General features: G+C 46.2%; 1 protein-coding gene and 1 long non-coding RNA gene across 5 annotated transcripts in view; one reads left to right on the top strand and one right to left on the bottom strand.

Annotated features, from left to right (window-relative positions):
- LOC138673049 (uncharacterized) overlaps nucleotides 1-23,225 on the bottom strand; it is a 132,053-nt gene extending 108,828 nt beyond the window's left edge. For both annotated transcript variants that reach the window (XR_011319806.1, XR_011319805.1), the window contains exons 1-2: nucleotides 23,156-23,225; nucleotides 22,043-22,193 (exon numbers count right to left, since the gene is read on the bottom strand). This is a non-coding gene — a long non-coding RNA (uncharacterized lncRNA). The remainder of the gene's footprint in view (nucleotides 1-22,042; nucleotides 22,194-23,155) is intronic.
- Nucleotides 1-25,596, top strand: part of BCOR (BCL6 corepressor) — a 199,204-nt gene that overhangs the window by 97,861 nt on the left and 75,747 nt on the right. Inside the window, exons 5-7 of one of the 3 annotated variants that reach the window (XM_069761606.1) lie at nucleotides 4,452-4,586; nucleotides 6,085-6,203; nucleotides 16,534-16,752. The gene's annotated coding sequence lies outside the window, so the exon portion shown is untranslated. The other 2 variants (XM_069761608.1, XM_069761609.1) reach the window with 2 other exon arrangements.

Below are 25,596 nucleotides of genomic sequence, written 5' to 3' on the forward strand. Positions count from 1 at the left end.
GTTATAGGGAAGGCAGTAAAGTAAACTGTCATTGATGAAGCTTAATTTAGTCCAGTCTAACATATACCGTAGATATATTTTTGGCTTGACTCTGACTTTCAGGCTACCTGACCATGATGAGCTTTTATCTTGGTTTTGACGCTGTGTATTTTGGGCTGCAAAAATGCAGCGGTTTATAGTACCAGCAAAGTGGATGCCAGTTATAGAAATCTCAAGCCCACTTTGCTTTTTTTACGCTGCGTAAACTGATCTGCGGTACATTTTTCCGAATCGCAACATGTCCATTTCTCCTGAGTTTTCCGTGCTTAATTTACCTATAGACTTGCATTAGATGCAGAAAATCCGCAGGTAAAAAAAAACGCGCATACATCAAAAGCGCATGTCAATACCAAATTATGACACACCAGAGACAAAAAACACAGCGATAAAAACGCCCAAAATTGCAATGAAAAAAACCCCCGCAATACTCTAAGGTGCAGAAATTCTGCAGCATCAAAAACTCAATAAACACTGATGATGGGAACGTAGTCTTAGTATAACTGTTAATAGGTTTACCACATGTTGTACAGAGCCGTCCGTAATTTGGTAGAAGTAGACATGTATGCATTTTTTTCCTGTAGGATTCATTCAACCGAACCAAAAGTAATAAATGGGTCTGATAAATGTTGGCTGACTGCTAGGTGATGTGTACTGCCACCTTTACATTTAGAAACACCCATAGATTGCATTGCTTCATAGCATTTGTCCTTTGGCAAGAGCAGTGTACCTTTGTCTGCATCAATGAACATGATCTTTGAGGCGCAGTTAAGAGTCTCTGAGCCAGATCCCGGCGTATTTGACAGAAGGACCAGCACATAACGTGATAACGTTCTTTTTGTAAATATTATTAATCACTCCAGTATGAGTCTGTGGGGTCCGTTGGGTGCCGTTGGGGTCGGGTATGTGAGAAATCAACCACTTTCGGTATTCTCTTATGGCAGAACAGAAAACGGGCAATGACGACAATGCAGATGTGAATTTGGCTTAGGACTCCTACTCACGTGCGCGAGACTTGGATGAGTCTTGCAGGGCAATACCTGGCACTGCACCTGGCACAGAGGAGCGGAGCGTGCGGCTGCATGTATTCCTATTCAGCCGCACGCTCCGATCTGAGTGCCGGGTGCAGAGCCGGGTTTTAAACATGCGAGACTCATCCGAGGATCCAGCGATCTAATGTGTATTGGCCCAATGTCTGTTCCTAAGGCCGGTTTCACACATCAGTGGCTCTGATACGTGAGGTGACAGTTTCCTCACGTATCGGAGACATTGACTCACGTAGACACAATAAAGTAAATGTGTCTCTGCACATGTCAGCGTGTTTTCACGGACCGTGTGTCCGTTTGCAAAACACGGAGACATGTCAGTGTTCGTGGGAGCGCACGGATCACACGGACCCATTAAAGTCAATGGGTCCGTGTAAACACGTACCGCACATGGATGCCATCCGTGTGCCGTCCGTGTGCGTTTTTCCTGTCATAGGGTTAAAATTGTAAAAATTGTTGCAATACACGGACACACGTACAGCACACGGACCCTAAAAACGTACTCACGGACATCACATGGATCGCCTACGTGAGCACATGGACACGGATAACTCCGGTACCAGAATTATCTGGACGTGTGAGACTGGCCTAAACAGGAGATCAAGAAGATCCACCAATACAAACGAGTAGCTAAAACCATGCCGTTTTGCGACATGAAAACCTCTAACTATGTAGGTTTGTGACTAGATGTAGCCCGCTAGGCTCCCACAGGCTGTAATCTCCGTGTATATATAGATGCACGGACCGTCTGTGGCAGATAGCAGGGAGGAAACTCCCCCAGTTGTGTTGCGGGGAGACTTGTTCTCTCACAGGCAGTGTGTGTGTCTAATTCCGTGCATGTGTTTGTGTGTGGGTTTTTCCTTTTAACTTCAAGTTTCCTGTCGGCTGAAATGAGAAAGGAGACGAAGGAGCGTGTGGGGGAGGGAGCAGCATGAATTCAAGGCTTACGAGCAGACAAGTGCCGGGAAGCGCCGTGTCTCGCTCAGGCGCAGTCTCCCACGTCCTCATCTCGTCAGTGATGAGCGCCTCACATGCACCGCGCTTTTCTGCGCTCGTCCTCCGCTCGCTCGTGTTATTGTCTTCTGTGGACGCCACAATGTCCGACAGGGATCTTGCTTTGTTTAGAAATGTAGAGAAACTGTATGTGGTTTTGTAAATTTTAGTAATTGCTGATGTATATAAACAAGACGCCAAACAGATGACACTGCAGATAAAAAATCATATTTTTTTCTGGATGAAATTCAGATTTTTTAATATACTCCTGAATAGTGATGAGCAAATATACTTGTTACTCGAGATTTCTCGAGCACACTCAGGTGACCTCCGAGTATTTTTTAGTGCTCGGAGATTTAGTTTTCCTCACCTCAGCTGAATGATTTACATCTGTTAGCAGGCTAAGTACATGTGGGGATTCCCTAGCAACCAGGCAACCCCCACATGTACTTATGCTGGCTAACAGATGTAAATCATTCAGCTGCAGCGATGAAAACTAAATCTCCGAGCACTAAAAAATACTCAGAGGACACCCGAGCATGCTCGAGAAATCTCAAGTAACGAGTATATTCGCTCATCACTACTCCTGAACTTAACCAAGATAAAAGAATAATCTAGCCAATATTCTTCTCTTTATTATCACTGCAACAGACGTTCAACAGGGAAGACATGCGTGCATCCTCTGAATTAGAAAAGTATAATGCTATATACTGCACTCCGCGTGATGGTATACTGTATGTATAACAGCAGGGTCCTCCAGTAAGATTTCTGGCCCACCTGAGAGTTATGCAGATATACCCCAACCCCACAACCCAATTCCCAACTATTGCATTCTCCAAACCCGTCAATAGAAAGTGGCACAGGTTTGTGTGCAGACATATCTGTATGGAAGTGTGGGTGGGAATTGATATTTATGACTGACATTATCAGGGTGGAGTTAACCTCACAGTCACAGCATGCTGTTATGTGGTTTATAAAGCAAATAGGCCCAGTATTCAGATTTGCTTGCCTATTTTGCAGGTAAACAGGGTTTATTTGCGCGGCCATTAATAGATCGGAGCAGTCTGCTGCCACGTTGCGGCCTATATGTGTAAACTCGCCATTTGGAAAACGAAACGTACAGCAGACAACACCCATGCCACACATGCCAATGCACATGGTATCACTAACCAGTCAGGCAAATTTACCTGACTGTTTCCAAATTCTGATTGACATCTCCGGCTAACATCAAGACCCATCCCACATCCATTTTAGGCCATGCCCTCTTATATTACCGAGGTACACTCTCTCACAACCAGTCATACCACTGGCTTTCCATATAACTTAGGGTGGGGAGTGAAGAGTGCCCATCTGCTGCACAGGGGGTGGGCCCATCCCTGATGTTAGGAAGACTTGGCCCTGTAAGACAGGATCTCCCACTATCTTTGCAGCTAGCCAGCCTATGCCTCCAAATAGTAGTAAACTGGACATTTTGTTAAAGTGTCTACTTTGCTATATGGATGCACACACTGACTGTGTGCTGTTCCTGCTGAAGGCACTCCTGACTCAGGGGGCTCCCTTGGGAATGTTCACAAATGGTATTTTGACAACCATCAACATCAGGATCCACATCAAAACTCTCTTCAATTAATTTATCTTATGAATTTTAAAGTGGATCCAAGGCAAAGTCCATGTAAAATTACAGTGTACACATGCCCTTTCAGCCTCATTTTGTATGGCTAGGAAGTCATACAGACTCTGTGCACTGTGTCCTGTCTCCAGTGTTATGTAAGGCACTTGGTACGTGGAGCGGCCTGTTACAGATTTTGCAATGATGCCCAGAATCTTCAAGTTATCCCTCTGCTATGTTTCCCATTCAACAAAAGCCATCTTCAGATAGGATACACCAAGACTCTGCTGTATATATCACATAGGATAACTGAGGCTCTGCTACATACATCACAAAGGATACATTAAAACTGCTGTATACATTACATAGGATACACAGACTTGTATATACATCATACAAGATACATAGAAACTGCTGTATATCGCACATACAATATACTGAGACTGCTGCCTACATCACATAGGATACTTTGAGACTGCTGTATCCATCATATATAGGATACACTGAAGCTCTGCTGTATACATGACATAGGATACACTGCCTCTGCTCTATACATCACATGAGATACACTGAGACTACTGTGTACATCCCGTAGGATGCACAGACTGCTGTATACATCACATAGGAGACATTGAGACTCTGCCATATACATAACATAGGATACTCGGATCCTCTGCTGTAGACATCACACAGGATACACTGCTTCTCTGTAGTATACAGCAGAGCACAGCACCTCTGTCACTAATCTTTTTTCATCTTTACTTCAGTCACTGATAGTAAGAGGAATGTGATGAGACTGGCAACCTGCGATTTGTAGTCTACCTTAGAGAGAACAATACCAGAGGACGAAAGAAGGAATCAAGAAGGCAGACAACCCTGATATGATTCTTCAACTAAGACAGGTATACACAAAGCAGACACAAGAGGCTCTGCATTATTCTTCAATTATAGCATATGATGCACTAAATTAAAAAAATTACAAACATTGCTGGAATGCTTCATTACATTTTCAGCTGAGGAATATTAGCCTTAAAATGCATAAATAAAATTATTGTAGTATGTAGTCCAAATTTCGGCAATTTAGTGTTGTGAACATGCCACTGCTTTGAAAGCTACAGCACTTCTCATCTCACCCCTGCAGGCACTGGACAATTACAATTATTTACAGACCATCCAATTAATATCCGTCCAGTGCTGTGTAAATTGGATCACATTATAGATGAGTCAAGGTTTTGTGGATCACATATAGTCTGGATGTAACAGTAATATGTCAGTCGTTATGCCTGTGCTTTATGTGCAGATGTTCACACAGATGTAATTCAAATCTTTGCACCCATAAAATTATTAGATATTTCCATGTCTTTTAGTAGAATGTAAATTCCTTGTTTGCCCGCACCCCTGATTTATATTCCCCCAATTCATCCTCCGTCTGGTGATTCATGTATTGCAGGCATCCACACACCATGTACGGTATATTACATCTCTGCATCCCTCTTACGCCGTGTAATTATATGTCAATGAGACTGATGTATCGGCACTGCTGTTTTCTGTCACTGTTGCAACAGACTGACATACCCAGTTGCTGCATGTACAGCGCATACCTCTATATATCATTAAAATCACATCATTACTGCTGTCTCCTTTCCCTTTGTCTCCTCTTGAAAGAGTGGAAATCTCTAGCAATGGATGGATAATGCAGCCAAGGAGAGAAAGCGTTAAACCTAGTTAATGCAACTCTTTAGAGACTTTGCTCCAGGCCTGAATTGCTTGCATAATTACCTGAAATGCACATTACTGCCAGACCTGCCCCCCACTGCATATAATTCTTCTCTGAGCTGTCTCCAGCAGCTGAAATCCCTCCACCCCCTTTCTCCAACACGCTCTTGAAAATGGCGCAGACGCGTAAGAACTGGGAACATTTACAGACATTAATCCGTCGATAATAAAGGGGGTGTGGGGATTCCTCTCCAAGCCACAGTGAGAAGATAGAAAAAGTTTGCTGTGAGCTCTGCGATCATTAGACAGGCCTATAGGCTCTCCTGGCCAGACTCGCATCTTATCGTATGTTTTACTGTAGATCAAAGTTTGCAGGTTATTGACTGTGTTGGGCAAGACTTGGCCTTATGAGGGTTCTAGAAATCTTTGTAGTTTGGGCGTTATAATTAAAGACATACATTGACAAATACTCAAATGCATAATCTAAGTAAAATCAAAATATTTTCTGCATTTCGTTTCAGAGAAATCTCAATTTTAAAAGGGTTGTCCACCACTTTTAGCTTAAAAAACAGGCCCTTGGTTGTCTGAAAATAAAACATCATATATTCACCTTTCGGACCCACATTCTTCAGTACCAGTCTTTGTGTCCCTGACCAATTTCTTTTGCTTCCTTTTCTATCTGAGGGCATCACACAACCAATCATTGGCCAAAGTGATCAAGTGATGCCCACCGCCGGAAGATGAAACAATCAGACAAAACGAGGTGAACACGGGCAGCAGTACCGGAAGACCGTGGTGGAATGGTAATGGTTGATCACTGCTTACTGAGAAGTATAGACTGTAAAACATGATTGCTTTTTCCTAGCCAGACCTATAGCATAACCTGTCATACACCTAGCAATCAGAACTGACCACATGGTCTAAGCCAGAGGTCCCCAACCTTTCTGACCTTGAGAGCGCATTCAGCTATAAAAGAGGGTTGTGAGCCACACCCAGCTCCTGCCCCACTCACAGTAGTGACACCAGAGACCCCTATTACTGGTATAATAGCTTTTCCACTGAAATCACACCAAGGCAGTATGCCAAACTCCAAGGTTTCTTATCTTGCCCCAGTTCAGATCTGCTCTTCTGTGTAGGATTACACAAAAAAGTCACCATCTAGAGATTTACTCTTAGTAGCTGTTAGCTACATTCGGTGCTAATGCAAGTTGGCAGACAACTACACATCACAGGCCCGCGAGCCACATGTGGCTCTGGAGATACAAGTTGGGGACCCCTGGTCTAAGCTATGCTGATGCGCCACTGTGCCTGGATACATAAGGGGGTTATGGCACTCTGAAGAGCACTGATCCGCTTTCGTTTATCATGATTATTATTATTATTATTTATTGTTATAGCGCCATTTATTCCATGGCGCTTTACATGTGAGGAGGGGTATACATAATGAAAACAAGTACAATAATCTTAAACAATACAAGTCATAACTGGTACAGGAGGAATGAGGATCCTGCCCGCGAGGGCTCACAATGATTACTGGGTGTTGCAGGGTTTGGACACCCACCGATTACACATTGACTGTCGTTTTATCTCTTGGACTTTGGATGTGAATATTCATTAATCAAAGCCCATTTCCGTAACTTTAATCAATGAGCCCCGGGGTAAGGTAATTTAGCATTACTTCCAATACACGCTGTAAGCCATTACATGTAGTCATTTCCATAGGCGCACAATAGAGTAGAATGACCAACGCCAATAAAGTGACACTGGCAACGTGGCCGAATCCTATGACTGGGGTAAGGCTGGGTTCACCCAATGTAACCCACTCACTCCATTGGGGTCTGTTAGCTTTCCGTCATGGTGTCTGGCTTTTTCCACATACATTCTGAATTATATTTTCTGGCGAGATCCCCAATGTGAACATAGCCTAACTGTCCAGGTTTTGCCTAGATACCAAAATGAGAAAATATGAGTGTCTGTTCTTCAGCTTAATATAGGTGTGATCCTTCGCCTCTTTGTATGACTGACCTGACGAGTTATTGTTGTCGCAGAGGCTGACTAGCCTTGATTTAACCCATTATGTATTTCCTGTGAAGAGAATGGAAATAGCTGGTCAGCTTCCTCCTGCTTGTTGTGCTGGGGATTAGAGCCTGGGATAAGTAAAGTAGCAGACGTCTTGTATTAACACCTGCAGTGCCCGATAAGAGCGCACCCAATGTAATGGGCCATACTGTACAGTCACAACTAGACACTGGCATCGTGGCCGTGGGCAGGAGGAGGCTGGTCAGACCACCCAGGCAGAGGAGCAGTGCTTCTATGTACAGCTGCCATCGCTTCTCTTCGGCACACAGGGCACCCTGCAAGCTGCCGCCTCCTCACACGTCTTCTTACCTTTCATTGTATTCTGAAATACACAGTGACCTTCTGTATAATACGTGCTGCATAGCCGACAAAGACTAGCACATTTAATACCATGGTGCTGTACCACTCCATGACTGCAGGGTTACCCCACTATTCATGACAAGCTACTATATTGTCAAGTGCAATGTGTAGTCTGTTGTTAGTAGCACACAGCTAGAATTGTCTTTTTACAGCTGCTAACATTACAGTCGTAGCTTTGTAGAGGGGATGAATTGTGGCATATAGATCAATGTGTAATTAGTTGAAAAAAGACAAAACACATTACAACAGGCTACTTGCCCCTTTTATCTAGTGACTTGTAGGTGTGTTACCATACATTATTACTATCCCTGCACCATAAAAATCTTGTAAGCATACGGAAATCGGGAAGCAAGCCCAATAAAAGAGCAACCAATCTTACTGATTGTGCCATCCGGGAACCTACACTCGCCTCTGAGGATCAGCAAAAGATTGTCAGTTTCATAGCTAATGATATAATTACCTTGAAGGGGCTGATGGCCTATTGCATCCTCGAATGTGTTGTCATGGACGTTTGTAAGGTGGCACATATTATCCATTACCTCGACGACTTCTTATGCCTGGGCCCAAAAGCTTCACCACAGTGTGAAAACAAGCGGTAGTCCACCTGTGAGAAGGAGAGAGCTGGAGGGAGAGTGGACACCCCAGAGCCGAGGGGTTAAGGTACCGTCACACTTAGCGACGCTGCAGCGATACCGACAACGATCCGGATCGCTGCAGCGTCGCTGTTTGGTCGCTGGAGAGCTGTCACACAGACAGCTCTCCAGCGACCAACAATCCCGAGGTCCCCGTAACCAGGGTAAACATCGGGTAACTAAGCGCAGGGCCGCGCTTAGTAACCCGATGTTTACCCTGGTTACCAGCGTAAAAAAACAAACAGTACATACTTACATTCAGCTGTCTGTCCCTTGCCGTCTGGTACCTGCACTGACTGCTGGCCGTAAAGTGAAAGTGAAAGCACAGCACAGCGGTGAGTCACACAGCGGTGACTCACCGCTGTGGCTGTGCTCTGCTTTCACTTTACGGCCAGCAGTCAGTGCAGGAACCAGACGGCAAGGGACAGACAGCTGAATGTAAGTATGTACTGTTTGTTTTTTTACGCTGGTAACCAGGGTAAACATCGGGTTACTAAGCGCGGCCCTGCGCTTAGTTACCCGATGTTTACCCTGGTTACCAGTGAAGACATCGCTGAATCGGTGTCACACACGCTTCAGCGATGTCTACGGGGAGTCCAGCGACGAAATAAAGTTCTGGACTTTCTTCCCCGACCAGCGATCTCCCAGCAGGGGCCTGATCGCTGCTGCCTGTCACACTGGACGATATCGCTAGCGAGGACGCTGCAACGTCACGGATCGCTAGCGATATCGTCTAGTGTGACAGTACCTTTAGGGTAGGTAATCGAATCAGATCGGTGGGGGTGCAACACCCAGCACCCTCACCGATCAGCTGTTTTCAGTGCTGGATGAAAGTGATTGGTTGCAGAACAGACTACCACAGCTCTGGCACCAGTATAGTGGCTGCAGATCCACCCCCTATTCAACAGACAGGGCAGATGTGCAGTACTTGGCCGCGACCACTATACGGTTGATGGAGCTGAGCAGTTTAGATCCTCAGCAGAGCTCACTCAACCACCGCCAGCATGGAGAATGGCTGATCAATGGGGGGGCCAGGTGTCACACTTTCACCAGTCTGAGATTGGTGAACTATTCTAAGTATAGGCCAAGCAATATAGAGTACCAGAAAAGCCATAGACGTCTCCTGAGAAGGCTACCATCCAAACTCAAGTTCTCTAAATATATTCAAAATTTTATGTACTCGTCTAACCCTACATCCTCCATATTTGGGCAGCATCACATATCTTTTGTAGTGATGAGCAGTTTTGGATTCCAGATGACTGTCTATTCGGTAACTCTTTATACGAACACCACATTTAGAGTAAAATCACATTCCTAATGCAGTTTAATAACCCCCCAGCATCTGCAGTTAGTCAAAGGCTGCACAAATTTGAAGGTTTAACTTCAGCTGCCGGGTGAGCAGAGTTTTGTTTGCATTGGAAGCCGAACAACTTAATTTAGCCTTAATGAGAGCCAGTTCATAGGGGCCAATGACTGTCAGAAGCTGGTTTGTATCATTCATATAAGAGAGTGGAATCAAATTGCCTACTGGTTCCCAAAGGACACACCATTACAGTCCCCCAGTTCCTACAGCTCCTCTGTTTGCGTCAGCGCTCCTATGCTTAAATGTTTACTCTTCGACATGGCCTAGGTTGAGCGGAAGCTGATACTAATTTTTTCAGATGCTTCATTGCCCCCACCGTGGTAGCAGCCAGCTACCTAATACCCCCGATGTATGCATAATATCCCCCACCACCACTACCACCCAAGATCAGCAGCACTCCAAGGGTTTCCTAGTGTAATACAATCCACACATCCTGGAGGTTGAATGAAGTGTTCTGCTCGCCGAATTCTCAACATCTATTTTAGAATCTGAAATGTCCGCTTTATGGAAGTCTTGATTCGGTGCCAGGCCGCCCTCCCATCGCTGACCTATCGCAGTGGTGCGGCTTTCCTCTAGGTTATAAAGCCCGGAGGTTCTTATCAGATAGTCACATGCCAGAGCCAAAGAGGCAATAGGATTTTGGAACTTGAGGATACTGGAACAGAAGCTTCACGAATACGATCAGCTACTGCTTCTTTTGATACCAGAAACTATACGGCAGCATGAAATCCCCCTCTACCCATTACATTTCTCTTCATGTTTTCAGTTGCTTTGGACATTACAATGCAGGCAGTGTCTGGTATTAATGTTTCCCATTGTACAGTGGTACCGCCATTCATTCCGCCTAGTCCTGTAGAGTTAAAAACTCTGAGTGCTGATAGCGAATCTCCACAGCCCTTATTGTGGGATCTCAGCCTTTTCCCGCACACGTCTCGGAACTCATCCAGGCTTTTAACAACGCGCATTCCCCCGGCTGGGAACAGCTTTGCAACAACAAGCTACGAAAACGCCTCTTTCAGGACAGATGGCAGACTATTTCCGTTCAATCATAGCCTGTTACGCGGCATCTACTCGGCTAGAATGCTGAATATTCTGCGTGATTGTTCATCTGTCCTACAACCCTTCTCTCTGCCAGAGAGGCCTGCAGTGTATCGCAGGGTAATGTGCTCAAACTCCCTCTGACAATGCGGGCTTAACCCTAGAGCCGCAGCCAGGCGCTCTCCTCACACACTACATCCCCGCTGTATAAAATAGGATCAAGATAAATCAGCGCGACCGATGACGTACTGCGTTCCCATGCGCCAAACGCTAGGATTACAGAGGGCTGCTGGTCCCAGTTCAATATAGCATTTTCTTTGCATAATCAGAAATGTTGAAGGTTGATACTGACTCGTGCGGAATCCTAGAAATAATTGGTGACCGAGTGGTGCACGTGGCCGGAGCTCCAGCTTTGTGGACCAGGGCAAGAACAGACGTAATTAGGGAATGTATGTGCCCCCACACAATACAGCAGGAACGAGCTTTTCCAAAATGCTAAAAAAAAAAGTAACGGTCTATTTAGACAGGACGATACCAAAACAGAGCGATAAAATGAGCACTAATATTTCGGGTCCATTTTGCAGAACTGACTGGTGGTACTAAACAACAGACTGTTGGTAACTATGTACCGGTTAGTGGTCAATTAATAGGCTGTGCACAAGGGCAGCCAGCGCTAGCGGTAAGAGATCCGTGCACAGGCTGCCATTACTCTCGGCAGCACAAGGCCTGTTTACACAGGATGATGTGCTGCTGAGAACAATCATTTTTAAGCCTCCTTAAAAATCATTTCACCCCATGAGTGAGTGAGCGTTTTGCTCATTCATCGATGATCGGCGGCTTGTTTGCACTGATTTTGGTGAGAGGAGCCTTGTTAAGAAGCCTTGCTCACTATTATCTTTCAGTGTAAAGGTACCTTCACACATAATGATATTGTTAACGATATCGTTGCTTTTTGTGACGTAGCAACGATATCGTTAATGAAATCGTTATGTGTGACAGCGACCAACGATCAGGCCCCTGCTGGGAGATCGTTGGTCGCTGAATAAAGTCCAGAACTTTATTTCGTCGCTGGACTCCCTGGAGACATCGCTGGATCGGCGTGTGTGACACCGATCCAGCGATGTCTTCACTGGTAACCAGGGTAAACATCGGGTAACTAAGCGCAGGGCCGCACTTAGTAACCCGATGTTTACCCTGGTTACCATCCTAAAAGTAAAAAAAAAAAAACAGTACATACTTACCTACAGCCGTCTGTCCTCCAGCGCTGTGCTCTGCACTCCTCCTGTACTGGCTGTGAGCGTCGGTCAGCCGGAAAGCAGAGCGGTGACGTCACCGCTCTGCTTTCCGGCCGCTGTGCTCACAGCCAGTACAGGAGGAGTGCAGAGCACAGCGCTGGAGGACAGACGGCTGTAGGTAAGTATGTACTGTTTGTTTTTTTTTACTTTTAGGATGGTAACCAGGGTAAACATCGGGTTACTAAGCGCGGCCCTGCGCTTAGTTACCCGATGTTTACCCTGGTTACCGGCATCGTTGGTCGCTGGAGAGCGGTCTGTGTGACAGCTCTCCAGCGACCAAACAGCGACGCTGCAGCGATCCGGATCGTTGTCGGTATCGCTGCAGCGTCGCTTAATGTGAAGGTACCTTAAATGCAGTTTAAAGGGGTCTCCACTACTAGGACAACCTCTTCTTAAGCTGAGTGTTCGGCCCTGATAAAACAATAAAGCCTGTAATCCCTCCTGTGTCGGCTCAGTTCCTGCTTTTGTTTGCTGTCCCGGGGCTGTGATGCGGTGTTGTGACACGTGATGGCCGTCACCCAATCAGCGCTGGCGTCACTGTCCCCGCCTTCCGACAAACTGAACATGAAGAGGAAGTCAGGGATCAGCTGCAGTCAGGACTTCCTCTCAGTTTGTCCGAAGGCGGAGACAGTGACGCCAGCGTTGATTGGGTGACGGTCATCACGTGTCATTCCACCGCATCACAGCCTGGGAGCGCGAGTGCCGACACCGCTGGAACAGCGCAGGTACAGAAGGAGACTATAGGCCTTATTTTTTTTTACTGGGGCCAATCATTTACTTTAAGACAAGGTTGTCATAGTAGTGGACAACCCCTTTAAGGTTTGCGGATCGGGATTTTCCCAGCACATGTCCCTGGTGGAGTAATCCTTGCCAGTCATAAATGATGAAACTCTTTGCCATAAGTAATGGGCACGGAAGTATGTGGTCTGCTGCACATCCTGACCGACAATGGTCTCCAGTGATATGAGAGCCGCTGCCTGTGCACGGCCCGGCTTCCTCCTTCCCGGCCGGCCGGCAGGCAGGCCCGGCTTCTAGCTGTGAGGCCGGCCAGTGAGTGACTGCTGCCGTGTGAGGTGAGAGCACGCACGTCTCGGCTCCCTGCCCTCTGCGGACGGACGCAGCCGGCGCTCCGAGTCCCGCGATTGATTGACCTGATAAGGAGCGGTGGGCGGGCCGGTGTGCAGCTGCTGTGGCTGGCACTTGTTTTCCCAGCTTTAACTGCTTGAGTGCCGGATTAGAGCGAGCGAGCAGAATGTTGCGCGGAGCCCGGCTCCATCTCTCTTCTCGCAGCCTCATTTTTAATGTCTCAGCTGTGCAGTAACATCACGTGTCGCACATGTAACCCTTGTGTGCTGCGCTGCTGTCCCGCCGTGTACAATGCATTGTGAGCATAGCCCCACTAGTATGGGAAGGTCTTCTGATCTAGGGCATGTTCCCACGACGCCTTTTACACACGGCAGGAAGGTGCTTCAGGACATGCCCACGTAGTTTTTCGCCCCTTGTGACGGTTTTTTTGTGTAATTTGCGTTGTGTTCCTGAAGCCGCCTGTACAACGGCCAGGACGCTGATTTTTAACCATTTTTTTGCATCTTCGGAAACCTGAAGCTGTTAGAAGCTGAAACCTATGACTAGAGAGTCGTTTTTACATTGCAGTGCCCGTGTTCCTTATATTTTCACACATATTTAGCGCTTTTTCAGTCACGGAACGTTCCAGCCTGAGAGAGATGCCTGAAATTCCGTCCGCGCGGCCTCATAGATCTTCTGAGGCAAAGCCGCTTCGGGAAGAAGTCGCGGTGATGTGAGGCGGCGTCCCTTGCCGTTATGCCATCACCCCGCCGCCAGCGTCTTTTCAGTATACTGTAGAAGCAGTAGCTTCCAGATGGAGCCGACTGAACAATGAACGTTACTTCTTCTAACTGCTTCATGGCTTCTGAACAGTGAAGCAGTTAAAAGAGGCAACAAAAAACCGTGCACAGCAGTGTCGTCTTTACGTGGCTGTGTGTTACGTTTTATGCCGCATTTCTTTTCAGGCGGAATCCACCTGAGAAAAGCGTTGTGTGCGCATACCCTAATATGTGCATGGGCTTTTTTTCAGGTGATTGAAGATAAGTTTTCTACTGGAAACTCTCCTCCTTCAGGGAGGTCATTGATTCTTGTAGTGTTTTTTTCCTGGAGCATTTTTGGCAGCCATTTGAGTAGACAGTGCCTAGTTTGGAGCAGATTCCATGAGGAGCCGCTTCTGGAGGAGAGAAGGTTTTTCCACCAACATAGAAGAGGATTCTTTACTGTTAGGGCAGTGAGAATCTGGAATTGCTTGCCTGAGGAGGTGGTGATGGCGAACTCAGTCGAGGGGTTCAAGAGAGGCCTGGATGTCTTCCTGGAGCAGAACAATATTGTATCATACAATTAGGTTCTGTAGAAGGACGTAGATCTGGGGATTTATTATGATGGAATATAGGCTGAACTGGATGGACAAATGTCTTTTTTCGGCCTTACTAACTATGTTATGTTACTATGTTAATGAAGTGACATGCATTTTGTTTTCCCCACCACGCGTTTGTCGCAAACCAAAAGCCGCAAAAAACACTCATAAGACTGAACATATGAGTAAAAATTGCTTCACAATAAAAATGAAAAGTAGAGCCTTTCAAACATTTTAATTGATTTGTTTTTTCACATGTTATTTTGAGTACCTGCTTCAAACCATTAGGATATGTGCACACGGAGTTTTTGGAGTATATGGTGCAGCAACTGAGTGGAAACTTTCTGAATCCTCCTCTAAACTTGCAATTTGCTCCAAAAACTAATAAAAAAAACCTCACATATTCTTAGGGAACTCATGGGCCTGGTTTGTCACAACCAGTTTGCCACTATTCTAAACCACAGACATCCATGAAACACGGCTCAGGTACGGACTGGTGAGATATGGACTGATATAGGCAGATATGAGGCTGCTGAGAGCAGTGGTTCTTCTTGTGGCGCTAAGCCCTTGCATTACACAAGTGTAGATTTGTGTCATTCAGCGTTTTGCTGCTGTCCTGTCCTCCAGTCTTTTGGTGTGGAAACAGACCCCCTGAGGGTACGTGTCCACGTTCAGGATGGCCGGCGGTTTTGACGGAGTGGCTAACTCGCTCCGCCCGCATCTGGAGACTCAATGATGCCGGATGTGTTCATTGCACACCACACATAGAGCCATGTGTTATACCTTGCGGCAGCGCAGCGTCGCCGCAATGTAAACGGACATGCTGCGATCTAAAAAGACGCGCCGCATGTCCGGAATCGCAGGGCCGCCGGATGCGTGTTACCACGCATAGTGGAGACGGGATTTCATAAAATCCTCTCCACTATGCTGTAACATCTGGACGCTGCGTGTTTGACTCTGCGACTCAACGCAGCGTCAAAAATGCAGCGTTTCCTGAACGTGGAAACATACCCTAAGGCTACATCCCCCGATCAGGAATAGCAGCGTAGCTTCACTGTGTCCAAAACGCTGCTCTCTAATTGTCGCACTTGTTTGTCAGTATAATAGGATTCGCCGCTCTCCGCTGCAAATAATTGACGTGCTGCGGCTCGTAAACCTGCACCGCCAGTGAGCTTACAGAGCGTCAAGTAGCAACACAATAGGCATGGGATTTATATAAATTCCATCCACTATGCTTCTAATGTAGAACGCAGCGATTTTGGACTCTGCAAATGCACTGTGTCCAGAACACTGCTATTCCTGATCATGGGCACGTAGCATTAGGCTGCCGTCACGCTAGCAGTATTTGGTCAGTATTTTACATCAGTATTTGTAAGCCAAAACCAGGAGTGGGTGATAAATGCAGAAGTGGTGCATATGTTTCTATTATACTTTCCCTCTAAGGCTAGGTTCCCATTGCGTTAATGGGACCGCGCTAACGGACAGCGTTGCACGGCAAAATTAATGTCGTGCAACGCGTCCGTTAGCGCGCTCATTGGCAGCAATGGGAACGCGCATCGCTAGCGCGTGCCATTTTCGGCACGCGCTAGCGATGTGCCGGTGTTTTGTGTTTTGCGCCCGAGGTCCGTTCCCCGCTCTCGCAGATCGGGGATCTGCGCTAGCGGGGACGTTAAATGCGACCCCGAAAAAGACATTGCGTTAGCGCAATCCACTAGCGTGTGTATTTCGGCACCATGTGTGCTCCGTGCCGCCCAGTACTATGGCATTATATTATTGAGATACTCTATCCTACCTGCAATCCTTTGTGAGTGGCATCTGGTGGAGCATGAAATTATTGGCATGTCTATATTCTAGATAATCTGACATTTTGTGAACCGAGACAGGTTACTGGATTTACATAGCACCTAATCCACACATTAAACTTACGTTTTCCTTTGTCCATAGCCATTTTCAATTCATTTGGAATAAGCTGAGGATTTCACGTTCCCTTGTGATGTGGCATATATAGTGGGCACGGGGCCCACCCAGCAGCACAGCCTTGTGAATCTGTAAACTGCAGCTTCCAGAGGATGTGGGATTATGCGCACACGCCACTGCTCCCGGATACGATGACTGACTGCACTTGAAAGCCATATAAATATTTCATTTCTTTCAATAAATCAGGTATGAATCCTCCACTGGTTTAGTCTCAATCGTACATCTGGGAGAGTCCTAAATTTCGTTAGCTTGTCTACTCGCCCCACCATGTATTTTAAAATAATGAACTGGATGGAGGAAGGAAACGAGGCGATAATATCCTGAGTGAATGGCAATTTTCTACTTTTAGATCTCTATAGCAGTGCATAATTGTGCTGCATCTCATCAATATCCTAAATCTATGAGTCAAAACATTTCTAGCATTAGCCATGTCTGTTATATTCAGGCTATGTTATGCTGTGCATTTGCTTGCGAAAAGTCTGCTGCGTTTTACAGTGCCAGCAAAAGGCATAAGATTTTAAGAAATCTCATGCACATGCTGAAAATGTATCCATACCATAAAGTGACAGGAGCTGCAGGTTTGAAATATGCGGCTTGTCAATATATATTGCGACTGCAGGTACGGCTTTCATTCTTTGAAATTCAAAGGGAGAAACCTGAAGCTCCCCCGCTCCTTTGTCGCCATGATGTCCGCAGCGGTAAACGCCACTGCGGTGTCTCTGCTGCAGCTGGTCGACGGTGGAGATGCTACCAGTGAACACAACCTATAGTGGTCTGCTCTCCTCGACAAGCTAGCTGCCATGTTTAGTTATAGCTTGATTTTCAATATGTCTCTTCATACTGCCGTCATGGGTTCTGTTCTTCCCAAACCTTTATTAACCCCTTCAAGACGCAGCCCTTTTTCTTTTTGCATTTTCGTTTTTCGCTCCCCTCCTTCCCAGAGCCATAACTTTTTTTATTTTTCCGTCAATATGGTCATGTGAGGGCTTATTTTTTGCAGGACGAGTTGTACTTTTGAACGACACCATTGGTTTACCATGTATTGTACTAGAAAACGGGAAAAAAAATTCCAAGTGTGGTGAAATTGCAAAAAAGTGCAATCCCACACTTGTTTTTTGTTTGGCTTTTTTTCTAGCTTCACCTAATGCTAAAACTGACCTGATATTATGATTCTCTAGGTCATTACAAGTTCATAGATGCCAAACATGTCTTGGTTATTTTTTATCTAAGTGGTGAAAAAAAAGTCAAAACTTTGCTAAAAGGAAACCAAACAAATGCGCCATCTTTCGATACCCGTAGCGTCTCCATTTTTCGTGATCTGGGGTCGGGTGAGAGCTTATTTTTTGCGTTTTAATAATACCACTTTTGTGCAGATGCGTTCTTTTGATCGCCCGTTATTGCATTTTAATGCAATGTTGCGGCGACCAAAAAAACATAATTCTGGCGTTTTGAATTTTTTTTTCGCTATGCTGTTTAGCGATCAGGTTAATGAGGTTAATGCTTTTTTTTTATTTTTTATTGATCGGGCGATTCTGAACGCAGCGATACCAAATATGTGTAGGTTTGATTTTTTTTTTTTTTAATTGTTTTATTTAGGATGGGGCGAAAGGGGGGTGGATTTAAACTTTTATATTTTTTTTATTTTTTTTTTCATATTTTTAATAACATTTTTTTAACTTGTGCCATGCTTCAATAGCCTCCATGGGAGGCTAGAAGCTGGCACAATTCGATCGGCTCTGCTACATAGCAGCGATCATCAGATGACTGCTATGTAGCTGAAATGCAGGCTTGCTATGAGCGCCGACCACAGTGGGGCGCTCACAGCAGGCCGGCATCAGTTACCCCTCGAGGTCTCAAAGACCTCTATGGTTACTGTCCTGATACATCGCCGACCCCCGATCATGTGACGGGGATCGGCGATGCGCTCATTTCCGGCTGCGTGGCCGGAAGCGGTAGTTAAATGCCACTGTCAGCGTTTGACAGCGGCATTTAACAGGTTAATAGCGGCGGGTGAATCGCGATTTCACCCGCCGCTATTGCGCGCACATGTCAGCTGTACAAAACAGCTGACATGTCGCGACTTTGGTGTGGGCTCACCGCCGGAGCCCACATCAAAGGGGGAGACACGACATGCGCAGTTCTAGTACGGCGCATGTAGTGAAGGGGTTAAACAGATCCCTTATTTCAGAACCCCCATTGATATATAGATGCGTCAGGTTTCCAATGGGTCAAGCGGCACAGCAGACACTATTTTGACAGACAGTAGTCAAGAGAACAGCACCGCGATCCCAGTATAAACAGATCCTAATAACGCAGAACTGAAAATGGCTTTTGCTGCCACCGGCCACCTGCTGATCACGCACATGTCTCAGCAAGTATGGGCAGATGCAACATCATCACCTTCTGGTGTGAAAGTTAGCATCGATGGATAACCCCTTTAAGAGTACGAGGAACGCTCAATAAAGATGTCCCCTGACCCACTTCTATTTATCACAGGACGCTGAAACTGCATGTGTAATGATATAAGTCTCTATAGGTTACGTGCCAATTTGCAACTCAGAACTGTTGCAGTCTTGATTTTATAGGTGCTGAAGTGATGTGAGGTTTGAGTGGAATACAGAGCAGTCATCAAGTTCCTTTACTTGAGAGGCCGCACACCAAAGGAGATGTTCGATGAGATGAAAGAATTTTATGGTGAGGATTTCCCATCATATGATGTAGTCAATAACAGGCATCGTCAATTCAAATGTGGTCGGACTTCGGTGCAAACAGCCCTAATTCCAGGGCGACCTCACTCTGCTATTGATGAACACACCATCCAGCAAGTGGAGGTCGCCATTTTAGAAAATCTCCACGTAACCATTCACCCCTAGCCCAAAATGTCAAGATTAGTGCGGGGTTCGTGGAAAAAAATCATCCAAGACCATCTTCACATGCATAAGATATCTGCTCGCTGGGTTCCCTGGCTGCTAACACCTTTCCAGAGGCAGGAACGAGTCGAATGCTCTCAGGCTCTATTGACGATGTGCCATGTAATCCAGGAGGACTTTTTCAACAAACTGATCACACAATAAAAGCTGGGTCCATCATATGATCCTGAGACTAAATTCCAGTTGATGCAATGGAAGCATCATGACTCGCTGCCTCCAAAGAAGGCATGTGCCCAACCCTCGGCAGGAAAGGTCATGCTCACAGTGTTTTGGGACCAGCACGGAGTAGTATTGATGGATTTCCTAACAAAGGGTACCATGATCACTGGGGCATACTATGCTTTACTGCTGTGGAAATTGTGGGAGGCCATCCAAACCAAGAGATGTGGCATGCTCACCAAAGGTGTCCGCCTTCTGCAAGACAATGCACCTGTTCACAACTCACTTGTTGCCCAAATGGAAGCATGCTCCTGTGGCTTTTAAATTCTACCACATCCCCCTTATTCACCTGATCTTGCAACATCGGACTTCCACCTCTTTCCAACAATGAAGTTACCGTATTTTTCGGATGATAAGAAGCTCCGGTTTATAAGACACACCCCAAATTTTAAGGAGAAAAATAAATTATTTTTTTTTTTAATAAATTGGTGGTGCTTCTTATAATGCTTGCATCTTATTGCTTACCGGGGGTGGGGCTGCAGTGAAGCCGGGTCGCTGCTGGGGGAGGCAGGAGTGGGGTGATGCTCCAGGCCGCAGGCAGAGATGAGTGGGGCTCCGATGTGTGGCGCACTGCTGCAGGGTTCTTGTGCTGCTGCCTGGTGTCTCCAGGTGCCCGGCGGCTGCTGGCCATTGCTGCGGGTGTCTCCGGTGCCCAGCGGTGCTGTGTGGGTGCCGGCACTGCCCGGGGCTCTGCAGACATTTTGCGGCACTTCCAGGGTTTCACGTGTGCTGATCTCCGGGAATATGGCTGCCGCCAGGGGCGGCACATGCACCGGACACCCACGCAGCACCGCTGGGTACCGGAGACACCCGCAGCAACCGCCGGGCACCCGGAGACGCCCGGACACCCCCCACCCCCACCCCGGTAAGGCATGTTTGCTTTCTAAGACGTGCCCCCATTTCCCCCCCAATTTTGGGAAAAAAGTGCGTCTTGCAAAGTGAAAAATATGGTATTTTTGAAGGGCAAACTTTTTCCAGATGATGAGACTCTGATTTCCGAAGTCACAATGTGGCTTTTGGAGCAACCCGTCGACTTCTACAAGTGAGATGTTTACAGTTGCTTAAAGAGATGGGATAAGTGTGTGTCTGTAGATGGCACCTATGTAGAGAAGGACGAATAACTGTGCCAAGTTTCATTGCTCTCAGTCCACAGGAAGTGGGTCAGGGGAAATCTTTAATGAACGGCCCTCGTAAATGTTCCCTGTACAGTTTTACATTTTGAAGGTCAAACATTAGAGCACAATCTGCTGTTAAATCCTTTTTGCTATGATGAGGACATGGCAAGTAAATGATCGTCACCCTGCTTTTTCCTCCCAGTAACTCCAATCATGTTGTTGTAGACTAATTGATTGCAGGTAGAAGTGCAGAGTGGCAGACCAATCACCTACACCTCCTCCTGCAATCATTGAGGAAGCACAGTGACTGACAGTGTTAGTGCATGCGGGATAGCAGATGAAGAAATATCTCTGCTTCTAAGCCAGTGACCCTGTCAGTCAAAGCACTGTTCATACAGTAAGGATGCCAAGCTATTTGTCTCTCATGCTTTTGTTATCTAGCTGTGAGATGTATGGCAGACAATTAAAATCTGGATGTAATGTGGACTGATCAGCTGGCTCACTAGTCTAGTTAGTATGCCTTGTGTACAACGCAAAACATTGGAGATCCTATGGAACCTCATACTTCCAGGAGAGAGCAACATCTTGGGCAGGCAGCCACTTCCCACACATAAATGCAACAAGGTGGAGACAACAGTAACTAATAGCAGCTGGATCTTAAACCAGATTGTCCTGTGTCTGGTAAGCTATCCTCTACACCAGTGATTTTCAACCTTTTTTGAGCCGCGGCACACTTTCTATACTTAAAAAATCCCGAGGCACACCACCAACCAAAATGGCACAAAATGGTGCGTCCAGGTTTGAGATGAAAGTCTGCAGTCATTCTATGTGACTGCAGGCTTCTGAATTCTCACAGCGCAAGCACTGCACACTTTCAGAATTCTCCCTTGCCGGTGGCCAGAGTGGACGGTCATGACAGCACAAGTATGTGATTTGGATACTTCTGGCCACATTCTAACTAGACATGTCTGGCCTCAGTCAATTCATTTTCATTGAATGAGGCCACACATGTCTAGTCAGCACGTGACCGCATGTATGTAAATCACCAACATCAGAGAATTATGATAGCAGTGTGCACTGTGAGAATTCAGAAGTCTGCAGTCACATAGTATGACTGCAGACTCATCACAACCTTGGACATCCCCTTTAATGTTCCTAACAAATAAAAATGAGAATTAGTATCACAAAAAAAACACATTTACATCCAGGTACCTGATAGATGACGTTGTTTGTGGAGTCGCCTCTTTCTTTTGATCTTCACCTTGTCCAGATGCCATGATGACTCTTCTCATCCACCGGCAGAGCTCGTTTCTGCAGACTTCCATCTTCTCCTGTCTTCTGCAGCACATCCCGACACAACACCCTTAAAGATAGCAGTGTTATTATAATGCTCCGGAATAACAATATCTGCCCTAGGCTTAGCCCCTGAGTAAATAATTGCCCCTCACTTTATTCCCAGCACATAATATGACCCTCACTGTCCCTCTTATGGTACATGCCATCCACACTACCCTCTCTCTCTTTTCCATACTTCACGCTGCCTTCTCATACGGTGTCCCTCATAGAGAGCCCAGTCTCTCTACTGTGCCCCTTCATTACACTCCTCCTACTTGGCATACTGTCTCCTCCTGGCTGTTACCCTCACACTACTCAGTATCTATTCTGTGTCCACTCACACTTTCATCCCCCCATACTGTCTGCACACATTTCTAATAGCCTCCTCCTGTACATCCCCCCCTGCTAACATACCCCTTTGCTCTCTCCATATTCCCCCCTCACACATTCCCCCGACTCCCCATACTGTTCTCACACATCCCATCACCGTTGCTCCCAGTACTGTCAGCACACATTTTTCCCCTCGCTACTGTGTCCACCCCCATCTCCCCACTCACCCCCACAGAATATATCCACTGCCCTTCCGATAGAATAAATCCATCCCCTTCCACACAGAATAAATGCACCCTGCCCCACACATGCTAAATAAATTCCAGCCCCCCCCCCACGTACACACTGAATAAATCCCCCCCACACACTGAATAAATCCCCCCACACACTGAATAAATCCCCCCACACACTGAATAAATCCCCCCCACACACTGAATAAATCCCCCCACACACTGAATAAATCCCCCCCACACACTGAATAAATCCCCCCACACACTGAATAATTCCCCCCCCCCACACTGAATAAATCCCCCCCCACACTTAATAAATCCCCCCCCACACTTAATAAATCCCCCCCCACACTGAATAAATCCCCCCACACACTTAATAAATCCCCCCACACACTTAATAAATCCCCCCACATACTCCCCATAAACCCACCCCACGCTGAATCTTCGGTGTCTTCAGCTCCACAGCACAGGAGCACTTACCACCAAGTCTCTTCTTTCTCCTGCGCGCCGGATAGTGACGTCAGCAGCGTGATCACATGACTTGATCACGCTGCTGGCGTCGCTCTGACCCAGCGGTCAGAGCCTCAATTGTACTCGCAGCTGGTAGATGTCTGCGAGTACAATTGATCTCCGGGAGCCGGCGCGCTGCAGCTTCTCTGTGCCGGCTGTCAGCTTGACAGTCGGCACAGAGAACAGCTGACTCCCGTTCCCCCGCGGCACACCCGACCATGTCACACTGGTTGAAAAACACTGCTCTACACAGCCACTTTCACCTACTTTTCTCTGCAGATGAGTTGTGTGCCGATAATACTACAATCTAACTTTTTCTTTGCTTTGCACTGTACAAATTAGTAGTGTATTGTTTCTGGACCTAACTGTATATAGTGAATAATATTCTGTGGGCGATACTCACCCTTCTTTTTAACCATCCTTTTGCACCTTACTGTATATTGACTTATGATGCACTTTATGCTTGTTAATTTATTAAAATTTACTATTTTTCATTACCTCTATGCTCTGTTGGTATTCCTTTTCTAGTAGTTTGCATGGAGTTGGTTTGTTGCTTTGGCTGTGGGTATTACTGCACTACTTAGTGCACTAACTTCCCCTGGGTCTTAATATGTTGCCTGGTTTTGTTATCATATATAGCAGCCACGTAGCATATAGCACAGCCCACGTAGTATATAGCACAGCCGCGTAGTATATAACACAGCCCACGCGGTATATAACACAGCCCACGCGGTATATAACACAGCCCACGCAGTATATAACGCAGCCCACGCGGTATATAACGCTGCCCACGCAGTATATAACGCTGCCCACGCGGTATATAACGCTGCCCACGTAGTATATAGCAGTGTGGGCACCATATCCCCGTTAAAATAAAAAAGTTATATACTCACCCTACACTGTTAATAGCAGTGTTAACAGACTGCGTTACACCGCGTTATGCCGCAGTGTAACACAGTCGGTTTAATGGACTGCTACAATGCTATGTGGGTGAAGGGCGCTGACTGGGGGGGGAGTATGGAGGGGGCACTGACTGCAGGGGAGTAGGGAGTGGCCATTTTGCGGCCGAACTGTGCCCGTCGCTGATTGGTTGCGGCCAGCTGGCCGCGACCAATCATCGACTTGGGATTTCCGTGACAGACAGACGGAAGTGACCCGTAGACACTTATATCTAATATATAATTGCCTAGAATACTACTTCCTGCAATTTGTGCCAACTTCCTGTCCGGAGCTAATGTCCGGAGATCATGTCCGGAGCTAATGTCCGGAGATAAGTGACGTCAACAGTGTCCAGTGTCTGATTGGTTGCCGCCTGCTGCGAGCGACCAATCAGAAACGTGCCGTACTGTGACACACTCCGCCCGCCATTTTGGTGTGATTTTTGAATTTTTACCTCACAGCAAGTTTCTACTGCGTGGAGGCGGGCCCAGTGACGTTGCTCTTCAAGCTCCTGCCGAATTTCGTCAAAAAAATGATAATACCATTTACCAAAACTATATATATTTAGTTGTGACGTGGTTCAGTGACATTTTCACACCAATTTTGAACTTTTGTTTGGTGTTTTCTCCATATACTGCCTATTATTCACTGACTGTTATACTGAGAGACTGCCGTTTATTAACCTCTTCTTTGCCACATTGGGTATATTGCTCTATTATTTGCCACATAAGGACATTGTCCATTATTGCCCAGCAATTTCTCTGCAATATAAACTGCCTATTTATTAATATCTGCATTCCTGCAAAGAACTATTGCCTATTATTAACTGGCTATTTTCCTACTACCTGACATTGTTCTTAAGCAAAGAACCGTTGTTGTGGCATTTGCCACAACACGCAAAGTTGTCGTCTGATGTCTTTCATCCCTCCCCTCATAAGCATGTTCATGGATCCTGTGTAACTGTACCTTAAATAACAAGAATTGTCAAGAGCTGGTGAGTGCAGCCATTTTTTGTTCTTTCTTACTATTATTTATTAATTGTATTTTTACATTTGAATAAATAAAGTATATATGGATTCTAGACTCCCGATTCTTTAGAATCGGGCTGCCATCTAGTCTAATATATAATTGCCTAGAATACTACTTCCTGCAATTTGTGCCAACTTCCTGTCCGGAGCTAATGTCCGGAGCTAATGTCCGGAGATAAGTGACGTCATCAGTGTCCAGTGTCTGATTGGTTGCCGCCTGCTGCGAGCGACCAATCAGAAACGTGCCGTACTGTGACACACTCCGCCCGCCATTTTGGTGTGATTTTTGAATTTTTACCTCACAGCAAGTTTCTACTGCGTGGAGGCGGGCCCAGTGACGTTGCTCTTCAAGCTCCTGCCGAATTTCGTCAAAAAAATGATAATACCATTTACC

Source organism: Ranitomeya imitator, chromosome 3, assembly GCF_032444005.1.
Source record: "Ranitomeya imitator isolate aRanImi1 chromosome 3, aRanImi1.pri, whole genome shotgun sequence".
NCBI lineage: Eukaryota > Metazoa > Chordata > Amphibia > Anura > Dendrobatidae > Ranitomeya > Ranitomeya imitator.